Source organism: Apteryx mantelli, chromosome Z (assembly GCF_036417845.1).
Source record: "Apteryx mantelli isolate bAptMan1 chromosome Z, bAptMan1.hap1, whole genome shotgun sequence".
In the NCBI taxonomy this organism is placed as follows: domain Eukaryota; kingdom Metazoa; phylum Chordata; class Aves; order Apterygiformes; family Apterygidae; genus Apteryx; species Apteryx mantelli.
Genome location: NC_090020.1, coordinates 3,446,388 through 3,471,015, shown reverse-complemented (window position 1 = coordinate 3,471,015; position 24,628 = coordinate 3,446,388). Strand labels below are relative to the sequence as shown.

Sequence of the window (24,628 nt, the reverse complement as noted above, 5' to 3'; positions counted from 1 at the left end):
GCTTTGAGGAGGTATTTGGTCATTATTAACAGGCAGAGAAAAGTTAAGTGATAGGTGTATACATGTTGACATGCCTATCTTTCTGTTGGTTTTACAAATCAGGATTTTTATTTGTGCCTTTGAATAAACTGTGTCAGAAAGCAAATATTAATAATTACAATTAATTCTTGAGACAAAATAAATTGACTAGGCACATGAAGTATATTTGTCTATTGTGAGATTATTTTGTTTCAAGTGTGTGGAAGTCTTTCTTAGAGTCAAATAAATATTTCAGAAGAAACATGAATTTTAATGAGTGATGTGTCCTAGTGAAATGTAATGTAGTCAACACTGAGGACCATTGGTTATTTTCACATCAGTGATTACTGGAGCTGATGGCGCTTACATCAATGACAGCATATTAAACAGACATCCATTATTGTCAAAAATAAGACAATATGAGTTTAAGGACCACCAATTGGGAGGTCACTAGTAACCATTGACTTGAACTGGACTGGACTAGCATCTTTTAGCACCAGGTGCTAACTCAGCTGAAGAATCTAAACCGTCCTTACAGTGCTAGTCCTGAATGCTTAAAGAACATTTCGTCGGTAATATCGTGACTAAAAGTTGGGTTTTTTAAAGCACTCTGACAAAAGAAATAATGAAGATCTGTTTCAACATACAGAATTAAAATAAAAGTCTGTAATGTATAGCAGTATTGGAAGAAACCTGGTGTGAAACACTAAGTTCTCTGTTTACAGAAGAGGTAGAAACATAGATATTCTATTATTTATGAACAATAGTTAATAAAAATGATATTCCACAAATACATTTGCCTTTCAGAGCTGTCTTTACTTTAAGGAGGACATTTTTCTTACCATTGAACAAGAACTCCCTGTATTTTTTCCCAAATCATTCCTCTTATTCTGATTATGCCAAAAGAAAGGTATACTTTGCTGACATTCCTTCATTAGTTTCAGGTATACTTTTAATCTGATTAATTCAAATCCATAAACTGTAGTTTGGTTTCTACTAAATATCGCCTTTCTGAGATTTAAAAGTATTTCTGCAGAAATCATTATACAATTTACCTTCTTAAGTGCAAGTTAATACAGTTCAAATTGTCTGCCAGAAGTTCCAGCGTCTCTTAAATTAAATAAATATCAGTGTGTGGATTTGTATACACAAGTGTATATATCAGGAAAAGAATGTCATTCTTCTATACTGAAAAATCAAACTTATCTCTAATAAGCATTTTGCTGAGACATAAATACCTGACTAAAATTTACTGTTGAGTTAGCTACCTATGAGAAGCACTCTCTTTGAGATCATGTCTGTGAATTTCAGGGGTTATCTAATAAACTGAAGATTTCAGGCAATTTGAGAATGGGGCTTGGTATGATCTGGAATTGCAGTGAAGATTAATCTTGAATCACTTATGGTGTAGATCAGCAAACCTCTTATGTGTGGCCAAGTTCAGAATACATGAATTTTGGATTGTCTTTCGTCCCCAGCAAGGGAGTTAGAAGCCAGGTCGTTGAAGCTGGGCAAATACTCTTCTCTTCACGACAGCCAATAAAGCACCAGCTGTTGTGACAAGATTACTTTGACTGTGTTTCTTACATCACTGTAATGATTCCTACAGAGATCCTTTAATGAAATGAATCTAAAAGAAATATCTTGGATGTTCGCTGGTATTAATGGTGGTAACTGATACTTGGAATACACAGAGGTAGAAAACACTACTCTGGTTATTAGATGTTTATTACCTTGAAATCCCCAAAACACGAGGGGAACCCCAGGAACCTTGCAAGGAAGCAACTGGGCTGTCCCAGGCACTGCAGAGCGTCAACCCGTGGCAAGTTCAGGGAGGCATGAGTGTAAGGAGAATTAATAGCCTACAATATGGGGTACTGTGCATATGCTGCAGATAACAAGGGAAGCAATAATTCTTTAGGAGTACACAAGTCCAGACTGATGCCTATGTGGTGCCGGTCTAAAGGTTGTGATCTGCCATTCCTTATGGGTTCTGCACACCAAGTGTTTTGGCAGCTGGAATAACTGATCGGTCAGCATGCTCCTGTCACCTCACCAATCTTCCACTGTCTACCCACCACAGCTGTAAACAATGTAATTAGTTATAAAGCAGTTAACCCTGTGAAACTGAGATGAACAACATTCTTATTCTATTTATATTGTAATTAAGCAAGCTCAGTAATAGAATAGCAGCATAGTAGTTAGACTACAGCTCTCTCAGATTTCATGGATGATGGGTAATTTATACTTCTAGAAAATTGGAGGTAACAATTCCAATTTTTTGTGAGTTATGAAATTTTCAAAGGGGTGAGGTGATAATTTTAAATCAATATTTGAAAAAATATATGTCAGTGCTATATATATATGTACAGGTGACCTGGGGATGGCAGAGAAGGGCTAGAAGAGAAGTTAGCTTCTTCTTAGTTTCCAAAAAAATATGCCAGAATTGCATATGGATCAAGAGAGCTTTGATGTCTTGAACTGATGGGGTAAAACCCTGAGATGTGATAAACTGTTACCACTTTTCTGAAATCATTCTAAATGTGCTGGAGCAAAGGATCTGCTCCAAAGATTTTTCCATAATAGAATATGAGAGAATAGTGGTGTCTTTTATAAAGCTTATGCAAATGATAGATGTTAGAATGCGAAAAGGTTTACCATGTCATTCCTTTGCAGAACAAGCAGTTCCCAGTGCTTTGCTCTATAATAACTTGTCCAATGCTCTGACATCAACATTGGTAAACTGGGATGAATTCAGTTGTTATATTCCCCTTCATGTTATTTTCTGTCACTTTTCATATCTGTATTCATTTGTGAACAGTGTTTGTTGGCTAACTGCTGCCTCAGTAAACAGTGCTGCAGAAGGAATACAAAATATTGTTGATGTGTGCTTCCTAAAATAGTTGCTTTAAAAAGATATCTTGCTAGCCTTTGTAATAAAAAATGATCTGAAGTCCAGGTCAGGAGGCTGTAGTGGACAGGACTGAATGTGACAGATGTCCTTCCTGAAAACCTCAAAAGAGGAACTGAGGGACTGAACAAATTACACTTATTTCTTGAAGGTAGCTCTAAGTCAGAAAGGAGTATGCTGCTGGGTGATAAAGAAGCTTGTGATAATGCAGCCTATGTTATATAAAGAGTTTCAGATTACAGGAGTTTCTCTCCTAAATTAAATTAGTTGTAAAAGTTTTAATAGGTGTATTTTATTTCCAAAGGTGCACTGATCATCTTCAGGACTTTCACCCATTAAGTGTTAAGGTATGTTATTTATATTTTAAGTAGTAAAGTAACTTGGCCTGAATATATCTTGTATTACTGTTCATAGTTATATTGCAAGAAAGTTTAAAAATTGAATGTTTTTAGTCTTACGCATATAAATTTTAAGACTTCTGCATGGAAGCGCTAGAATACACATCATGTTCTTTTGGTTGACCATGGCAAGCTGATCACATATCTCACCACTCTAACTGGATGGAACAGGTTTAACTCATTCATGGCTTATATGTTTTGTTCTGTTTTGTGACTTGCACTCTTAAATCAAGAAACCTGAAAAAAAAATGCAATGTAATCTCTTCATGATTTTACTAAGTCTTTATTTATTGAACTTTAGGTTTTAACAGAAAGTGCATTAAAACCCCCATTCCTAGAACTGGATCATTATTTTAGAATTTCAGCCTTTTTTTTTTTTTTGCATAAAATGAGGCTCTAGTTCCAAGACTGTGGAGAAAAAAAGGAAGAGATGGAACTCTAAAGTCCCAAACAGTACATAGAGAACAAAAATACAGCAATTTGTAAAACTAAAATGATCTTCTTCATTTTTAGGGCTTGATTTTGAGGTTGCTTGTGCTTTACATGCACCTGAGTGAGACACTAGAGGTTAGAAAGTAACATGAATATAGTTGGAGAACTATTTAGTGAAATTTTTTGATGTTTATTATATTTTCCCTGTTCTGCATGAATGATTGCTTACATGCTTCCACTCTTCAAGGTCTTCAAAGACCTTCAAGATTCCCTGTCCTCCCCAGCCCACAACTGGCAAAGGTCTCCCACTCTTTCTTTTATATATGTTGCCAGGTGGCTTATGATAGAAACATCATTGTCAGAAATAATGAATGGCTATGTTCAGAACTACTGTTCATGCAGTAGCTGTGTTGGGACTGAGATAGGTCAGAGTTATTGCATATAAGCAAAGGGTCTGCACACATGTAGGTCAAATGCTTCATTCAAGGCCCACTGGAATTGTTGCTCATATTCAGAGCAATTGACAGCCCCTGTGACACACCTCCTCTGTCAGCCACTGTAAAACTGGCAGATTCCATTTCATCAACAGACAATATATCAACCAGCAGTAAAACTATCCAAGCCAGTTAGTAGTAACACTGTCCATGCACCATTCTTGTCGGAAAAGAAGAGTTCTCCAGTGTCTCTGACTGATTAATTCCAAGTAATTGGTAAGGTGCTCTTACCTGGAGATTAGCATATGATAACTGTTTGATATGTGATTTTGATGGTTTCAGGCCAGTTCTCAGCAGATGGTTATTGCAGAGATCATACCATTAATTTTGGATTTGAATAACAATTTTTGTTGGCAGGTTGAGGAGGATTAAAGTCAGACAGTTCCTGGGGAAAGCATGACCATGTGACTCTTATGGGTGCATATTCTTCCATGGAGCAATTACTGGTGTAATTCTTCCAATGCAATAACCTAAAACACTTGACACTTGCAGCCTGTAGCCTTTGCAACTCATGTTAGTTGGTGACTATACACATACTGTAAGCAACACTAAATCTGTATCAGTACAAGGTTGGATTTTATTTGACCCTGTACTGTAGCTTCAAAAAGTCACCCAAACCTATGGTGGTAAGTTTGGATGGTGTCAGCAGACTCTTTCTATTCTGAAAGTTCTCTCTCTTTGTTCCAACAGCTCTTAATTTTTTCCTTTGCTTTGTTCAGCATCACCTCTGTCACAAACCGACTGAAAGGACTGAAAATCCAGCACCAACATTTAGTAAAAATTATCAGAACTATTATATTTGAAATTATATTTTCTGCATCTGTGTTCTCTTCTAGTCCACTATACATTTCTCCATCCTTTGCCTGTCCTCTTGATTTAAATGGTAAACCTGAGGGTCAGTTAGTGTCTCACACACTTACATTGTGTGGCATGGGAAGTAACTCTTCTTAACCTGTCCTCCTCCTCCATTATCACTACTGAAATAATATGAAAATAACAGAGGGAGCAATGAATATCTCTCCTTGGATCATCTCTGAGCAACCAGAGCAGAAGAGGCTGTCTGGTTTGCTTCTGAGTTACAGATAGTCAGCATTACTAATGGACTTATGTTGGAACCTGACAAAGAACAGTTCCCTACATCCCTCCTTTGTTTCTGTGTTGAGACCTAGGCATAGTCATGGCTTTGCAAAACAAGACTGGCAAAATGCTAACACTGCAGTTAGCAGGGTACTCCTCAAACCTGAGAAGAGGTTTAGGTCACCATACTGCTTCAACTCCAGAGGACAGAGCCAAGGTGGACTACTGTCATTGGTAAGGTCACAAAGCCTCTGAATATATTGCAGTGGGGTTCTGTACCTATCCACTTCAGCCACGTGCATCTGGACAATGTGGGTGCAAGATATCACCTACTGATTTTTTGGTTTTGCTTTCACAGCAGTAGAAATACTACAGAAGGCACAGGCTTGCTGAGTGTGCCTTGCTTGTTTGACTTTCCTGACTTCCATTAGGTGGCAGTAGGCATTTGTTCTGTGGGACTCTGCTTTGGAAAGTATCCTCCAGTCTTTAGCTTTACTGTCCCACTAGTGTTATTACTTCAGTTCTGCAGTGGACTGTAGTAATGGTAGAAAAGAAAAAGCAGAGAATGAAATTCATGATAATATTATACCTTCATACTAAAATAGTGTTGGCAGGGACAGGGTTATATATAGTGACATGTTATTCTTGCACAGATTGATTTTTTTTAAATACCAGTTTTGCTGAATGTCCATGACTTCAGAAGTCACAGTCAATATAATTGCACTAAAAACAATGTTGATAGAGTACAGAGATGAAACAAATTTTTCTTTATTGCTATAAAACAACATACTGTTACAAAACAGATTACACTGATTTTTTTCAAGGTAATAAGAAGTAAGCAAAAGCTACTGAGGCTTTTCATTCTAAAGACCATTTTGTAAGATTTCACAGAATCACAGAATAGTTGAGGTTGGAAGGTACCTCAAGAGATCATCTAGTCTAACCCCCAGGCTCAAAGCAGAGTGAATTACAGCAAGTTTCTCAGAGTCGTGTCCAGTTGGGTTTTGAATATCTCCAAGGACAGAGACTCCACAACTTTCTGGGTAGCTGTTCCAGTGCTTCATCACAACCTTCACAGAAAAATGTTTTGTTCATTTGTTTGTTTGTTTTGTTTTTTTTTTGTTTGTTCCTGCATTTTATTTTTTACCTATTGTTTCTCATTCTGTCACTGGATACCACTGGGAAGAGCCTGTCTCCATCTTATTTGCTGCCCTCATCAGGTACTTTGTACGTTGCTAAGAACCCCCCGGAGCCTTTTCTTCTCCAGGCTGAACAATCCCAGCACTTTCAGCCTCTCCTTGTAGGAGAAATGCTCCATTCTCTCAGTCATCTTTGTGTCACTTTGCTGGACTCAGTCCAGCAAGTTCATGTCTGTTTTCTAGTGGAAGCCCAGCACTGGACACAGTCTTCCAGATGTGGCCTCACCAGTGCTGAGTAGAGGGGAAGGATCACCTCCTTCGACCAACTGTTGATGCTCCTCCTGAGACAGCACAGGATGTCTTTGACCTTCTCTGCCACAACACATATTGCTGTCTCATGGTCAACTTGTCCATCAGATCCTTTCATGAAAAGCTGATTTCTAGTCAATTGGTCCCCACCGTGTACTGGTGTATGGGCTTATTCCTCCGTAGGTGATTCACACTTCCCATTGCTGAACTTTATGTGGTTCTTTTTTGTCCATCTCTCCAGCCTGTTGAGGTCCATTTGAATGGCAACATAACCAACTGTTGTATCAAGTCACTTTTCCAAGTCTTAACCAACTGTGCTCTTTACACTGTAAAATGCAAAAATATCATGCAACTCTGGAGGAAAATTTGGAGTGTTTTACTTTGTCCATGCAGACTCTGTTATACTTTGAGAACTTTAAAGCAACAATAGAATGAAACAATTTTCCATTGTCTTCCTGAAAGATATTCATAAGAGCATTACTTTTTTATTCAGTCTCCTTTACATGTCTATAATGTCACATTTTTAGGGAAAGCTTTCTTGCAACCTCATCAGAGATGTCACTTGGGAGATGATAGCTTAAAAATACAAACAAACAACGAAAAACATCCTTCCCTGCTGCACTTCGTAGTTTGATAATAGGTTGGTTCTGAGACATATCAGTGTGTCTCTTCCTCTGTCTGATTAAAATTTGTTCTGCATCTGATCATGGAGAACCATACATCAAACAGTGCATACACTGAATTGGATGGCAAAGTTCAAATAATATCTTGGTGCAAGACATTCAGCCAGTTTTCAAAGTATATTCTATTAACCTTTTGTATTTCCTATATTCATCTGATCTGGCATGTGAGAGATCAGAACTGTGATTAGGGTACATTGCTAAAACTTTACATGTCTGGACATGCTTGCATTCCCATTTGAAATCATGGAAAATCTGATTATTTTTGTATGCTTGGAAACATTGTTTTCATGTTTTTCAGATGCACTAAACTATCTTTTAAAAAGTGGGATAAGTGCAGTTTTCTTCTTTTTAGAAATACCTTCTGTTTCTGCACCTTTGGTTTTAGCTCAATTGTTGCAGTCTAACAAGTTTGGTTTGTTGAGTAGTCATACTTCATGTCAATCTGGTAGTGAAGTACTTTGAAAGTTAAAGGAGAAATCTACTGACCTTTGATTGAGGATATTTCTGAATTCATGTAGAATATTTTATTTTCCTCTTACATACATGTATGCACCCTTCTTCACCTCTGCACACACCTTTTCCTGATCTTTGTTAAAAATATATATATACAGAACTTGAGAAGAGGACACTTTTGTCAGTGGGAAGGGCATGAAATACGTCTTATCCAGAATTTTGTAGGTTTTCACTAATAGTGTTCAGTCACTGTTTACATTTCAGCAGTGTCTGAAATAATAAGTTAGGACTCTTGAGGAAAAACCCAGATCAGTGCATCTTCTTATGAATCCTCCATGATCTGGATGCCATCTGGAATTCCCTGTGAGATCTGTACATTAGTCTGGAGATTTCAGTGACAGAAGACAAAGATGAGAAAAATATCTTTAGTACTTAGATTCAGCTGACCTACATACATCATCTTTTTAGTGAAGTCTATAGATATACTGTTGTTAAAAGTCTTAAGTAGTGTGTGTAGAGATTCTAACAGCAGTGACTATTTAGTCACTTGAATTACTAAGAGTACTTCTAATTCATAGGAAATTTTCTCATGGAACCTTAAAACTAAGCAGAACCAGATTGCTAGATGAAACTGTAAATTTCATTGGCTGCAGTAAAGACATACTGATAATATGCCAAATGAATACTTTCCTTGTCTGCATGCATTTTCTTAGTCAAAAGAAGAGCACATGACTGGTTTGGGTTTGCATTGGGTCTGCTTGCAGGTGAGTTGTATTTTCTATTAAAGACGCTCTGAGAAATGGCACCCAGCCCTTATGGAACAACTAAATATAAGTTCACTGAGATTTTTTCCATAATTTTTCTCAGATAAGATTCTCTTTGGTTCAAAGTATTGTCTTCCTTTTGGAATTCATATGAAAAGGGATCTATAGGTTCATGTGTGAAAAGCTGTGCATTTTTTTAGATTAAATGCTGCTTATTAATCCTGACAGTTTTAATGGCACAGTAAGTACATGACAGAGATTCATGAACTCAGCAAAAACAGTTTCTCTGGAACATGAGTCTCAGCCTCTGGTCTTGATGTTTAACAGGAGATATTTATAGCTTTGTATACACTCTCTTATAACATGTTCATTTAATAAGTGCTTATGCCTCCTCATCCTAGGACACAGTTGACCTTTTTGCAATTAAAATAAAAGAATATCTGTGTCTTGCAGGTTCATTTGAAGCATTTTGAGACAGATGCTGTTGTCCATGACTGACTGGGATTATCATGATCAAATACTCTATTTTGATTTCACCCAGTGGCTAAGACCTTTGCATGGTAAAGAGGAAGGACTGGACTTTTAAAAGCAGTATAACAGGTAAGTCTGTTGAAATCAGTTTGTTTATTGACAGCTTCCAGGGTTAGTTCAGCTGTAGCTGTTTATAGAGTCATATATCACAGTTTCTTGCTAACAGGGTTTCATCTTATTTATCATCTCAGAGTAGTGGCTGTGGCTTGAAACAGAAGTTCATTATTGCCTGAGTGTATTAATGACAAAAATCAGGTTAAAATAAAAATTGGTTGTATGCCTCCAGACAAAAGGGAGACACAAAGATGACTACACTGTACTGTGTTAAAACAGATGCTTTTTTCACCTTATTAGAGTTATTAATAGTCTAGATATTTTGCACAATCATATCTAACTGCCCCCAAAAATCTGTATTCCACGAGCATAAATGCAAAGAACCATTGCAATTTGTGCTCTGAACAGCTCTTTACATTGTGAAATAAGCTGCTTTCTTTACAAAAAAATCTTTTTGACAAAACTAAGACTGACACTGCTTTTCCTTACACTGTATAACAAGAAGTATTTCTACTATACCCGATGGCACTGCACTATCATGAAAACAGTTGAAGACGAGATTAATGTAATGTGCACAATGTTTGTTCTTCTATTAAAAGACTCACTATAACTTGTATGGAGTATTGGCCTGGGTGCATGTTTAATTCAAAGTTATTCTTGTGTAATATTTTATTTTGTTATTGGATCCTGAGAATTCTTTTTTATGTTTAGCTAAGACTCTTTTTTTGTTGTCTAAATAATTTATTTCATTGCTTAGAGCAGTCAGTAGAAATCAATTAGTCTAACATAAAGTGATACAGTCTGGAGACTTTTAAACATTACCAAAATTAACTCCATCTTGTCTGATTTTAATAGATGTTTCAAGAGAGGTGGACAAGAGGGTGAATGGTTTTGTCTTATTTTGCTTTTCTGTTTTCTCTATGTTACTGTAACTTTTAACTTTTCATGCCAAGATCTTAGAAACTGTGGAGTGATATGCCACCTTAGCAAAGAACTAAATTGTTTAATAGATTCTGTTGTTCCCCTGGTATGTAGCCCTCATACTTATGACTCTGATCAAGGGTAATCACATTCAAGTTTTGCCCTTTGGCATGGTAAAGAACAAGAAGTAATTTTTTTTTTTTTTTTACTGGAACTATGCTTAAAACTATCTTGGGATGTGCCTAGGGAAGCAGGTGCACAAATTCCAAGCTAATGTCAACGTGATTTCAATAATACAAATATACAGTTTGTGTCTGAAAGCAGTCAGCTAGTGTTCAGGTGATGCTGTGCCCTGTGATCTTGCTTATGCAACTTCCAGATATGATCTCATTCATAAGAATCAGCTTAGACATAAGGGTAAACAAGTTATCTTTACCTTTCTTTTCCCATACTTCTAGTTTTAGAATGTCATGTCAGGCATATCCACATCTATGCTGTAGCTGCACTGTTTTGGTGCTCTGACTATCTGCAAAAGATATTTGCAACCGAATTATTATTGTAACAACTGGGGAAAATACATTTTACATATTTTGTATATAGCAGTGCAAGTGACATACTAGTCAATAAGTGTGGCTAGAGGTAAAATCTGATCACAGTTTTATCCAGTATTTGTAACGCTTGCCCTCTGAATTCAAAACTAATTATTTAATAAATATATTTGTTTTAAATATTTTTACCAAAGTGATGCTTTGCACATTGTGGTTTTACCTTTAAAAGCTCAGAAAATAAATGAAAAAAGAGTGGATAAGTGACTTGAATTAGGTGACATAACAGTTTTGAAAAAAACAGTGCTACAGCTCAACTTTGAGATAGAGTTAAGAAAATTTAATGATGATGCTTAGTGATAAAAGAGAAGTATGCTAAATATGGTATCTTATGCTGGATTGTATTTCTAGCTTGAAGTTACTTTCCTATAGAAGCCTACAGCCGAATAATATATGCTTTCATAGGCCTGTATTTCTTACAAAAACTTTATTCTGATGATAGTTGTGTAAAGTTGGAATGGCTCACTGTTGAATTGGCATTATTTGTGCTTAGATTATCTTATCTTCTAAAGATTCGGATTTTCATATACTTACCTCACTGCTTTTGTGAGAGTGTGGTATGTGGAGCACATGAGACAATCTCATTTTGCTTTTTGCAAAATACTGTGTGTGGGGGGGTTCTCCTGTGTCTCACTTGTAAAAGTCTTTTGTTGTTTATACTGTAAAAAACGAATATATTTAAAACATCCTGACACTGGTCGTCACACTAAGGGTCCAAATTTTTCAGTTTACATCCCAGGATAAACCATGTTTCAAACTGAATAGCTTTCCAAGCTACTTCGCTGGTTGAAGTAATGGGGAGAAAAGAGGGAGCTTTACAAATAGCTTGTGGGAGGAATCCTTTCTCCAAAGTCATTGCATTACTAGCCACAGAAAATTGTTTTGTTGATCCAAGGACTTCTGTGCCTTCCACAGATCTCTTTTCTTTGACCAACAAAACCTTGCCCTCCAAATTTCAACCTTAGATCATTTTTTCTCTATGAAATGTGGAGGAAACTGTGAAAAGCTGTAAAATGTTACCTACTAAATAGAGATCTTACTATTCTGCCTCTTCTCTGCACAGCTGCACTATTCATTTGCCATGGAATGCAAGACCCAGTGCGTTTTTTCAGGGCTGGAGGGAGAACAGAGGCAAGCCAGCCACCTGATGCGCAATTGGGATAATTTTATGAGAGTGTTCTCAGTGTGTGGAGGCTTACATTAACACCCGAACAGTAAAATAAAACACTGCTTTTTACAGATTTGTTGTTTTCTGGGGACTTTTTACAGGAAAATTTTTTTTTCCACTGCTTAACTTCAGTTCAACAGCAGTACCTGCTAGTCTTTGAGAGGTAAAGGCTATGTCAGGTTTCAGTGTTGTTTTTAAGCTATTATGATATGTCTATAAAAAATAATTGCACCAAACCTAGCTCAAAATTTCTTACACTGCTTTCAACAAATACTGCCTACCTTTTAAAGTTTCTACACAGGAAAAACTTAAATATAATATCTTGCATACTTCTTTGTGCATTGCAAACTCAGAATATTTGACTGGGTATTAAAGAAAAATGAAAATTATTCCAAAAGGTGATGCATTCATGTCAAGAAAACTTTGCGTTTACTATTCATGACAGAGCTGAATGTGATAGGCAAAATATCTGACTACATTCTGCTTTCTGGAAAGGTTTGAAGACGAACTTACATTTTAGATCTGGTGGCTTTAAGTGACTGATAATAATACCACATCCTTCCTTCAGGATTGTTATGAGTGTGTAACAGACTGATAACTCCAAGTCAGTCTGGCAATGTTTACAGCAGTATGCTTGTGATATGAATTTAGGAGCAGGCATGTCTGAGAGTTCAGGAATGAGTTGAACTGTTCATTTGACGTTCTGACTCTCCCTTGAATATATTTTGAACTTAAACAGCAGACTCAGACCCATTACTAGACAAATTTCATTTCACTTTGGTTTATTCCTTCCCCTACTTCTTCACTCTTTTGAAATCAAGTTTGGAACTTGTAATGATTCTATTATGTAACTTGTGGTTTCTTCATTTTGTTTTGAGACTGATGGCTTCTTGGAAGATTAGGTTCGTAAACCATGTAAATACTTGACAGATTGAGCCTCAAGAATTAGAAGGCAAATAAAATGAGCCTAAAAGCCACTGTAGGGTTTTTTTTTAATTCTTACAATATTAAGCCTGTCTCATGCAATTAGAGGCGTTGTAAGTCCAACTCTAGATTTTTGAGTTCTTAGCTATAAAATGCTGACACCGGCTTTCTGAAAGAAAATGTATTTATTTCTTTATGTTCTGTCCCATTTCCATTTGAGGCTGTCTGATTCATTTTATCGGATTCTTTTTGGATTCTGATAGGGCAAATCTGGTTAAATAGTTAAATCTCAGTAAAGATCTTCAATAGGCCTCTGAAAAACAGAAAGTGCTTCTTTACCTGTGTAAACACTGTGGGACTGGGATTCACACTCTTCTGATCCTATTAGTATACTGACACACCGGGACATGGAAGATGATATCTTCCTCCCTTCTCTTCTCTTCCTCTGCCCCATTTTATTCCCATAGAAGAAGTCTCAGCTTCAGATAGCTTATGATCTTGTGCAAATGGACTGCAAAAAGCATCCTCTGTCGCCTCACTGCCAACTGGAAGGGTATGAGAAGGTCCAGGAGGTGGAGGAGTAACAGGAAGAGAAAGCTAGCTTAATGCCTTAATAAAGTTATTAAATGAAAATGGAAGAATGAGAGTGTAATGAAAGACTTCTCAAGCTGAGGAAACAAAGTAATGACCACTTAGGAAGACTATTCCTATCTCAATACCATTGATTGTGGAACAGAAGGTCAGGAAGCATCTCTGAACATCACCCATGCAGATCACTTCCTCCCACCAGTTGCCCCCACCTATTGTTAGATCTGTGCAAAGTGGACAGTTGCTGGAATAACGTAGGCAGATTAATTGGCCCTTCCCTAGTCCAGCCTGCCTGAGAGCTAGAAAGACGGTTCAGACCTGCTCTTATCTCTTGTATTGAAGCACTGACCCAACTGATGGGTGGATATATGTATGTATGAAATGTAGATTTCATACAGTTTTATCACCATTTTCTTTCACTATGTAGAGAGATGGATAGAGTGGTGCTTGCTTGATCAAGAATGGAGTGTAGTTGAATTGCCCATTCCTCCACTTTGCAATATAACCTGTTGCTCCCATTGGGGCTTACTGCTCTTGAATTTTTTCAATGCATCTTTGCACAATGGGCCATATCAGCTCAGAACAGGTCAATATCCAGTGCTTATGCCTCTTAAAACTCACGTCCTTGTGTATTTGTTGAAATGAAATCTCATAATACTGTTCCTCAAATTTATGTTCCAGTCAAAAGTGAAGTGGCTTCTTCCAAACTTTATTTCTCTTATGCAGCTTTTATGTCCCAGGTTTTATCCTACTATTCATCATTTTATCACCTTATCAATCATTAAATTTCAACTCCCTAGCAAATTCTGCAGTTCAACAATGGAAACCAAAGGTACCTTACATTGACATGCTCACTAATAAAAATAAATGAGCTCCCAGAGAAAGTTGCCAAGATTATTTCATTACAGAGGTTCTTACAAAAAAGATGAGACAAAATCATAACTGATAAAGGCTTAGGTAGATCCTGAGAATGTCAACACAAGAGTCCTGTTAATGATGAGGGGAGCCAAAGTGCCATAATGCTGTGGCTTCTTTAGTAAAGTCATATCTGTGGCAAGCAACGTATAGCTGAACCTGGCTTGCTTGAGTCAGCAGCCTATGCATTGAGTCTAATGTCCTTTTAATATTTTTGAGGCATTCTTGAAAATCTGTAGACCCATCTGAATTTCATAACTTCATAGAAATAGATACATAAGGAAAGAAAAGAAAGCAGATTCCTATGTGCCAAAGCTATTTTAGTAACTCCTTTCAGTGCCCAACCTTTCCCTCTGCAGTGTGAGTGCATATACACATATATATTTAAATAAAGGTCTTTTTCTACTTCTTTTTGTCAGAGTATCCTATTTGTGTTAGATTCCTTTCCCACCAGGAGAAACTCTTATGGGACCTTTACAAAGAGCTCATTCTTTTTCAAGGACATTTGTGTACATAACAGAGGTTCAGGTTGTAATCTGATTGTTTGGTGTTTTTATTAAAAGCAGATTGCACTTTTGAACCTCCTATTTTTACAGTTTCGTGGTTTTACATTTTGGGTTTTATGAGAGTCTGTTTTTCTTCTCTTATTGGCTGGCCTATTGTGACATCGTAATGAAGCATACTCGCACACATCTCAGATCACAAGAGCTTCCTCCTGTGATGAGATCTGAGTGAACGACTAACACGCTATTCTTAGCTGATGCCATCTGATGAAGCTACTCTAGCTAGTGATAGGTCTTTACAGCTTGGAAAAGAAAATATGTTTGGCAGTTAACATACAGCAAGCTAAACATCAGCTTCATATAAAGCTCCTAATCTAGATGTGCACAAAATCTCATGGTCTGTCAAACAAATAATATGTATTTTAAGAAGGCTCTAAGTAAGCATTTGAAATGGCATGTTTTAGCAGCTTCACATGAGCTGTCCCAGTCGTTCAAATAATATCTGTCCTTTTTCCTCTAGAAAGGCAGAAGACATAAAAACATTTGACAAATGAAATATCATATATCTTGTACCAACATCTGTGTTCTGGAGGTTTGTGATTGAAATTAACTTTCTCCCCCATCAAAAAGCAGAAACAATATTAATAAAAATTCCATTGCAATGCAAATTCTTTGCTTGAAGACAATGAATTCAGAAGTATATATATATATATATATAGTCCTCAACGTAGCCTTTCTAAGAATTGCAATTGAGGAATTTTGAAGCCTATGTCATTGGCTATTTCCCCACTGACTGAAAGTGCATTAAAACTCCTGGCCAGATTTTGCTCTTAATAGTGAACGGGTGTACTTTGTGAGTTTAATCAATAATTAACCTGATGGTATATTGTAATGTCAGAATCATATTACTCTTCTCAGTGTCAGATTACTTTACACATACACACAAAAAAAGAGAGATTGTTTAGAGCATAGTTACAGGTAATTAAAAGGTACAGAATCCTGAATAATCTTGGATATGGGATTTCAAATAGAATTTTCACATTTGAAGGTTTTAATAATTTAAGGGAGCACTTCTTTGCTTTGATTTTACTTTGATTTCATGTTTGTCTTATACGTTATGGACATTATTAAACATCCTTCTTATTTGTGAATATAGAGATTGAGGCTATAAGACATTATATATGATGCACATTGGATGACACTTATTCAACTGTCTTTATTTCAGTCATTCAGATAAGGTTCCTGTGATGTTTTACAGATACCTCAGGCTGGAACCTGACACCTTTGGTGACCTTGACAACTACTTTTTCGTGGATAGTTGCAGTGAAATCAGCGAGGCTGCTTATAATGTATGATAGTGCTAGGCCCCATGTCAAATAGCCATTTATCTTGAAGAGTAGCCTATTTTTAGTATAAAAATAGTATGGCATTTTAGATTCCTTTCTTTAATGATATCTGTTCAAGGAATGAAAGGTCAAAGAAGTATTCTGAGAATGCTTTACTCCTCTATTGCTGTGGAGCAAATACCATAATACAGTTCCATAACTGGAACTATATGTATAGTTTGTATGGTTTATATAAAAACTATATGCATACATGGGCATCTTTTTGCAAAATCCACAAAAAGATCACTCAGACATATACATGCCAGTATTAGAAATTCTGGCTGCAGACATTGTGAAGGCACATTTTATTATGCTTTTAAAGAAGCCACAACATGAACTATGGACTTTCTCTGTCATCTTTTTTGTGTTGCAACTCTATCACAGTAATAATCACATTTGCAGTTGGAAGAAAAAGTAGTGACTCATTCTAACTGATTCTGTGAAATTAGAAAACGAACACTGATTCCATGAAATTAGACATTTGTAAACTATAACGTGGTATATCTTAATAGTCATTGACCATATTGTGACTCCTGTAGCTGTACTTTTTTTTCTCCTTTTTAATGTATATAAGCTATATCTGTATAAAAGTATTTCTTTTTGTGACCTTTGATTAAGATTTGACTGAAGGAAAGGATTTCTCTGTGTGCTAATACATTTTTTTCACCTACAAAATATCACTTTATTTCCTTCCGCTTCCTATAATTAGCAGGAAAAAAGATTTGTTTTACATATGGATTTTTTTTATACAGCTCTGTTGTTTTTTAATAACTCTCAGAGCTTGCCAGTTTAAAAGATTCATACAATCCAGGGCCAAAATGAGATCTTAACAGGAAAATGAAAGGACCTTCATTCGTTGTAATTCATCTAATTTTATGCAGAATGCCAGTTGACCTATATTTTGAAATGGCAAGATAGCTTGGTTTAAATTGTGGATAATACCTTTACAAGCTTTCAGGTATCTTAATAATACAGTGTAATGAAGCTGCTAACTCCTTAAATGAAAATAAATTGTAGAAATATCTGCTCCAGAAGGGCATAATCAGTTAGAGAAAAGAGAAATGCTAATGTCTAGATTCCTTAGTTATAAATTTTCAAAAGATTGAAGAACATTTACCATCTGGATTCAAAATCCTTTGTACTCATACATATGTCTCCAGTGGTTAGTTGTCTGGCCTTAAGTCCATATGAATATATTTTTTTGCATGTTGAGCATGTTGATGCATTATCATCTGAGGACAGTCATAAGTCTCTCCTGTCAAACCTGAGAAGTTCCTGCTTCTATGTTGTCTTTTAACCAAACTGTCATATATCATACTGTCTAATTCTTTCTCTTTTTTTTTTGGGGGGGGGGAGGGGGCTTGTTATTTCTTTAGAATGACACTTTAAAATGGTAACTTAAATGTTCACTCTCTGCTTTGTGATGTGCATATGATGCATTGCATACTTTCAATCTGTTTGGATTTGTGTACTAACCAGATGGAGTTCATATTTCTCTCTTTTATCTTCAGTGACTAAGAATCAAAGCTATTGAAAGTCCCTCCAGTTAGTGCATACATTGCAGAAAGAATCATAGAAAAAGGAATCTTGAACTTGATCCTCTGGTAAAATAGTATGTGGAAAGGCAGCAAGGCTCATAGCAAGAAAAAGATAGGAATGTTTTCTTTCACCTCAGCAATGCCAGAAAGAGTTAGCACTGGTTACTTGTAATCCTGATAGTCTGTCAAGATATCTAGGGCCCTCTCCATTTTTTTTATATTTAATTATATAATAAGAGCTTTTCTAAGACTGTATATGAATATGAAGGTGTTTTAAGCTAAGCTGTTTTACTCTGCAACTGAAATGGGCTAAGAACATTCCCATGCTCAGTTATTACATCTTAGCTGACAAGTAGTAACATCTTAAGTTGAGCTAAATAAATTGTCTATAATTATATGACTGCAACCCAGGAAAAGACAGTTCCAGTTCATAGGTTATTCAGCAAAGCATAGCTTCTGAAGAACAGTTAAGAGAGGATAAAAGGCTCGTCCCCATTTGTAGAGCAGGACTACTGATAAAGGACCACTTCACTTTTAACCTCCCAAAATGTACAGCCAGAGAAGTTGCTTGTTGTCCTATGAAGAAAAGGCAGATGGAGTACATAGGTTCCAGCTTGATGTTGCTTGTGCTTCATCTGAGCATCAGCATGCTTTGCTCTAGGTATCTTTCATCCTTCTAGTAAAAAGGCAATGACAGTTTTCATTTACCTCAAGACTTATGTTTGAAATACTTCAGTCTAGTCCATTGTCTGGAAAAGCTGTGTTGTGAATTTTTGCTGCTGTGCACCTTTCCTTGGAAGTTGAAACTGCAGAGCTGCAGTTCAAGGTCTAAGATACAGTACTGTTACCTATATACTGTAACTGGAGTCACAAAGGGATGGGAAAGCTGAATCCTTGGATTTCCTGTCAAGGCTGTCTGCCAGCATAGAGTCATGTCTTTTACAGATACTAGCTCTCTCTTCTTTCTCAATTGCCACTGCATCAAAGTAAGCACAGTTTAACCATGGATCATGTAGGATCTCTATAATTCTGCTTTTTGGTTCTGTTGTTTTATTAGCATGACATTCTCAAATGATATTCAAAGTATATATTTACTACTACTCATATTTTACACTACCAGTGCAAACTGTTCTGTCTGCTGTGGAAAAAAAAAAAAAAAGCAATTGGGAAGGGGAGACTTGTTTTTTCTCCTCATGTGAAGTCTTTTATCTGACTCAAGTGCAGCTGCTTTAGTGACATCTTCTAATTTGGTTATTTCTTTGATAGGATTTAGCCACTCACAAGTACTGTAGGTGACGAGCAGCAATTTAATTTGTTCTTACATTTAAATGCAGTCTCAACAGGTTTCTCATTTCCATTTGTATCACAGATGCTAGAACCACATCAAATACATTGACATGCATACACTATTTCACTTTTGTGGGACCACAGTTTCTTTCTTCTTATCACTATGGAAAGTTAGGAAATTGTGTAATGAAATGTCTCTGTGACCCCAAATTGTCTTACTTTGGTGATCTTTAGGTCACACTTATAGGCCTGACTCTAATGTTTCAGCTCCTTGTTCTGCCACACATTACCTGCCTCATCTTAGATCACTTCACTGTTTCACTGAACCTCACATCCTGTCAAATACTGGTAATAATGCTTCTTGCCTCTCATATCTGTCTTATATATTTTCATAGCAAGCAATTCAGAGAAGGGGCTGTCTGGCTGCCTAGGCTTGTACTGCAGTTAGCACAACAGGAATTCACTGTCTGAAATCTTGCTTCCTTCTGAAATGCAAACAATAAAGAGTAATATGTATTAGATCTTACCTAAACCCTCCCACAGGGCTTGCATTTTCTATTTCATTTTAAGTGGAGGCAGGGAAGGAATCAGAATTTAGTAGGAGAGAGATTTTTTTCTATCCATCGAAGGAGCAAAGAGAGAGGCATTTTTCTCACACTCTAACATGTGCCTCAGCTCTGACTAGGAAGATTGACTTTTGTGGGTTGAAGGGCAATTTATTTTCAAGGCTCATTCAGTCTTAACCTTTCAGCCATGACTGCAATCAAAGGTGTCAATCAGCATTAAATATAATTATTTTATGATAGAGCACTGGAATGAGGCCACCAATTCATTTCTGATAAGCCACTAAGCAGCCCTCTAATTGTCACAATTTTCGGTCATTGCTGACCTCAGACAATTTCATACAGTTATCTAGAGGTAAAAAGCTCCATACGTCATTATCTGGCAATAAAGCTGTCGATGCCTTTGAATTCTCACTTCTAAAAAGAGCTTTGGTCTTCCTATGATTTCTCATGTGCTTTAGGCAGCTGTTTAATACTACAACAGCGAAGTATGATCAGTAAGGCCCAGATTTAGTAAGTCCAACTTTCACCTGCCCTTTTGCTTAGTTTTTCCTGTTCTGCAGCCTGAGGAAACACAGGAACTTTAAGACACCTGAATCTCACCGAAAGAGAGAGTTGATATTTATGAAAACCTTTCCATAAGTAACTGCAAAATTTGTTAATGCTCTCTGGGAGCTGGTATTTCAGAAGTGTAGAGAGCATTAACAGGCTTCTTTCTCTTAATTTGAAGTTAGCTTGTACTGAAGCCCTAAATGTATGCAAGCATTTTCTAACTAGTCTAAACAAACAACATTTCTTCTTTTTAAATCCAGGTATGTTAAAGTCTACTTAAGACCCTACTGGGGAAAAACAAAAACAAAAATAGTTTTTAGCTGAAGCTTTTTATGGTATTGTCATTTTTAAAAATGCTACAGACAGGTTTTATTTATGCTATTAATTATGTATACTCTTTAAATAAGATAGCAAGGAATTTTTATATTGATGATTCTTTATATGAGGATTCTAGCAGCTTTCTTTATGTCTGATTAGTAAAGAAAGCAAGAAACTAAGATCTTGGTCCCCCTGTTTTATCCCTTTTGATCATTACTATTTTTCTATTTATCACAAGAAAGGCTGATAATTAAAATTCAGGAATTTCTGTCTGGAACCAAATCAGTTCTCCATTGTCGTTAGCATCCCAATATTTTTGTAACTGAAAGTCATAGAATTATTTACCTTTAGGAAGATAATTTATCTGTAGAATACATTAGTGTAACAAAGAGTTAATTCTGAACCATATTTTAGGCCTAAAGCTGCTAATCAGGTTCCATGAAGTCTCAAGCAAGAAATTCATAGTTTTACCTGAGATATTCAGGTGAATGCAACATCTGAAACACTGGCATAAAGCATTTTGAATTAGTGCCTTTATATAAGAATTATATAATATCATATGAAACTAACTGTAGGAGTCCTTTATTCATCAATATGTCCTGTAAATTATCTGTGTATTTGAAAGACATAGTTTCTGAAGATTTGCAGATATTACCAGGAATTATTGAAATTTATACTATCAAGAAACCATTCTCTGGCATGGTTTTCAAAATTGCACCCTCAGTATTGAAGTTATACTAGGAAGCACTGCAATGGAGATGTGGACCCTTTTCATAAGTTTCAGAACAAGAGCTTATTGTTCCGCCAAGGAGGATATTGATATTACTACTCCTGAGGCTCAAGGTAACTTCTCTATACAGCACTGCTACATAGGCGTACCAGCTTGTTTAACAGTAGTAAAATATGTCTTCCTGGGATTCCTTTGTACCCTGTAGATGTGCACTTATAAATGTGCAAAGATATGTGAAAGTTTCTCCTTTTTTTTTTTTTACCTAAGGAATGAGTGGGAAATTATATTTCACTTTTCTAATTTTCAGTAGGTGTCAAAACATGATGGGGAAAATTGACTGTCCTCCTTTTTCCAGTAGCACAACTGACTATGGGCAACCTTCCTCAGTATGGAGGAGAAAATATACTGTGAATATCCAGTCTTGCCTGCTTAATTCAGTGGAAGATTTTCCACTAGTTTCAGGGTAAATTGAACTATTGCTGATAGTATCAATATGTGTAAAAAAATTCTTCAGTCTTTCTTTCATTTTTGCATTTATCATTAAAACGTTGTTTTCTGTTTCATCAGGACATTTACCACCAATATTATATTTCTAACTTCTATGGTCTAGTTATATTCAGGAATTAATTTGCTGGAAAGGCACAAGTAAGAAAGAGATATGAGAAGCTGGTATGCTGAAATCTGCACCAACACAATATCTCAGGACTGCTATAGCTGCTATATAATGAATAAAAGCACAGAGCTCTTCAAGAACATTCTAAGAGTGTGAATTCTGAAGGCATTGTGAGACTTTTCTGTGAGTCATAGGATCTACTATGGAGAGTAAATAACACTTTACTTCGGATTAGAAAAATCTGAGAAAAAAACACTGAATAAGAAGGTGGTTCCATGACTCTTGTTTGTAATAACAAAGGATCTTTAAAAGGCAATGAAACAAAAAGAGAACTATAAAAATAATAGAAAAAAAATTTTTTTTGCTTTGGTTTTAATAGGTGAGATGGTTGGTGGGGAAAAATTAATCTTCCAGCTTTTGGAACTCAGATCGGAAATATGTGGATGATTTATACATAACTAAATACTACCCGAAAACTGAGTTTTATTAGCAGGTGGAAATGTTTTGTACTTATGCATTAGATGAAATAAGGAGATGAAGATTAATTGATAAACAAGCTGAAAAGCTGCAGCAGGTGAAAATGAGTTCTGAATCAAGAATGACATCAAATCTGTGGACAAAAAAACAATGAAGAAGAAAATGGGAAATATCAGGATTGTGTTCATCTGACCTAGCAGAACTAATTTAAACTTTGATACAGTTAGAGCATAAGGATGCAGATACCTTCATTTGTAATTGAAGAAATAACATAGATAGACAGACAGGCCTGCCAGAAGGTACATAGGATGGAGGACCATTCAAACACAAAGCAATTGTCTAAACCTTAGGGAAAGGATGGGTATGCAAGTGCACAGGATCATGACTAGGAAGTCCTGCGACACCTTGGCAGACAACGGGAGGTGCTGCAGGTAGGTCCAATACTGACTTGTAGTATAGCGTGGTCATGGCAAGAGAGATTTTTGGGAGTGTTGAGGCACATCAGTTATGTGAGTGCACAGAACAGATCTCTTTGACAGTAAGATATATTATGAATAACAAGATACTTTGTTGATTTACATTCTTTCTGCTCTTAAAATCATATCTAGGAGCATTTGCTATTTTGGGACTGAGGGAGAAGGTCATTATTTTTAGAGGGTTAGTGATGTTTTCACATTGGAAAGTTTGCATTGTATGTTTTTGCATTTCATTTTCTATGTTACTTAAACAGACATTTGAAAAACTCATATGAAATTTCACGCTGAAAGATTTTTTTGCATGCAACCCATGATACTGTCTTCATCTTTCTAGTTCCTCTACTCCTTTTAATTCCTCTACTCCATTTATACATGCATTTACACTGTCAAGAGTTCCCAGACATAATTTTATTGTTATCAAAGGTACAGATTCTGGTATCTCTGCTTGAATTTACTGGTATTTTATTGTGCAAAGAAATCCAATAAAGGGAACAAGGTTGCCTTTAGAAGGATGATATTTTTGGTGGGAGTAAACATAGCAGGATTTGGACTCCAAATTATTTTGAACAAAAAACAGATTACAGTCAACGTTGTATTTTCATTTTTGTATAACAGAGAAAAAGAAATCCAGCTTAATAAAGGCATGGAACAGTAACTTTTAGATGTTTGTATATTCCAACCTATCATTACTTTAGATAGGAAGATTTTTTTCCCCTGTTATGAATAATAAAATAACAGTAAAATAGTATATAGGACCTCCTGTGAAAACTAGAGTTTCATAATAATTTCCTTTGTTTTGTTAAATTTACATATACAGATTATCAAACATAACACCATGTTGTTCTTCTATGTACTTTTCTTTGTTTTGCATACTGTACCAAACAGAAGACAGGAAAAATAATTTTCATCAATATAAGAACAAAAGAAGACCCCAAGAAAACAGTATTACATGAAAGTCTCTGGTTTGCAACACCAAACATACTGAAATATTCTTTGAATGAATTAACGTACACTTGTTTCAGTAAACGTTTCAGTATTTGGAATACACTGTCACAACGTGTCAGTAAGGCTAAGTGCAAAATGGGATTCAGTACCCAGGCTCTTGCATGTTTATCTGTCTCTGACTATATATACAGTCATATCTGAAAATAATTTTATAAAACTGGAGCTTCTGCAAGTCAGGAAAAGTTAAATTTTCTCCTCTTTACTGTTGAAAAATAAGGCACACACTGGTGAAGTACTTTATCCTGAATCACTCAGAAATTCTATATCTAGTGGACATTGTTTTAGGTTTTAGGTTACTGTAAAAAATCAAATCTGATAAAAATATACTTAAAATTGGTTCTTTTCCATAATTGCTTATTAATGAATTTTCTCTCCTTTTTTTCACTATGCCTGACAGCAGACTGAACTCAACATGTATCTGATTCTGTAGGGCTCTTTGGTGTGTTCTTGTGTGCAACAGTGAAATGTTTTTCTGGTACAGTAACTTTTAAAATGTTGTGACTATCAGTTCAGTTCTGTAATATTTAATGATAGAAAATTTGAATTAAATTTATTCCTCTTTAAAAGTTTTTATGAGTCTTTAAAATAAACACTTTTTGTGGTTGATTTATTCAGCACCCATCAGTAGTCTGAAACAATTCCTGAAGAAGTAGACACAATATGTCATCCTGAAAAGCAAATTGAAGCAGCAGATCATCATATAGAACACATGCTGCTACAGAATTTGAATTTCGTAATATTTATGAAAATTGCCAGGATCTACACTGTTAGAAAGGAGTCATTTTTACTGTTCATCC

The 24,628-nt window shown here is 36.0% G+C and overlaps 1 long non-coding RNA gene across 1 annotated transcript in view; it reads left to right on the top strand.

Annotated features, from left to right (window-relative positions):
- The window catches only part of LOC106495017 (uncharacterized), a 49,004-nt gene that overhangs the window by 7,153 nt on the left and 17,223 nt on the right, over positions 1-24,628 (top strand). The window contains exons 2-3 of the long non-coding RNA XR_001294389.2: positions 3,234-3,276; positions 9,132-9,278. This is a non-coding gene — a long non-coding RNA (uncharacterized lncRNA). The remainder of the gene's footprint in view (positions 1-3,233; positions 3,277-9,131; positions 9,279-24,628) is intronic.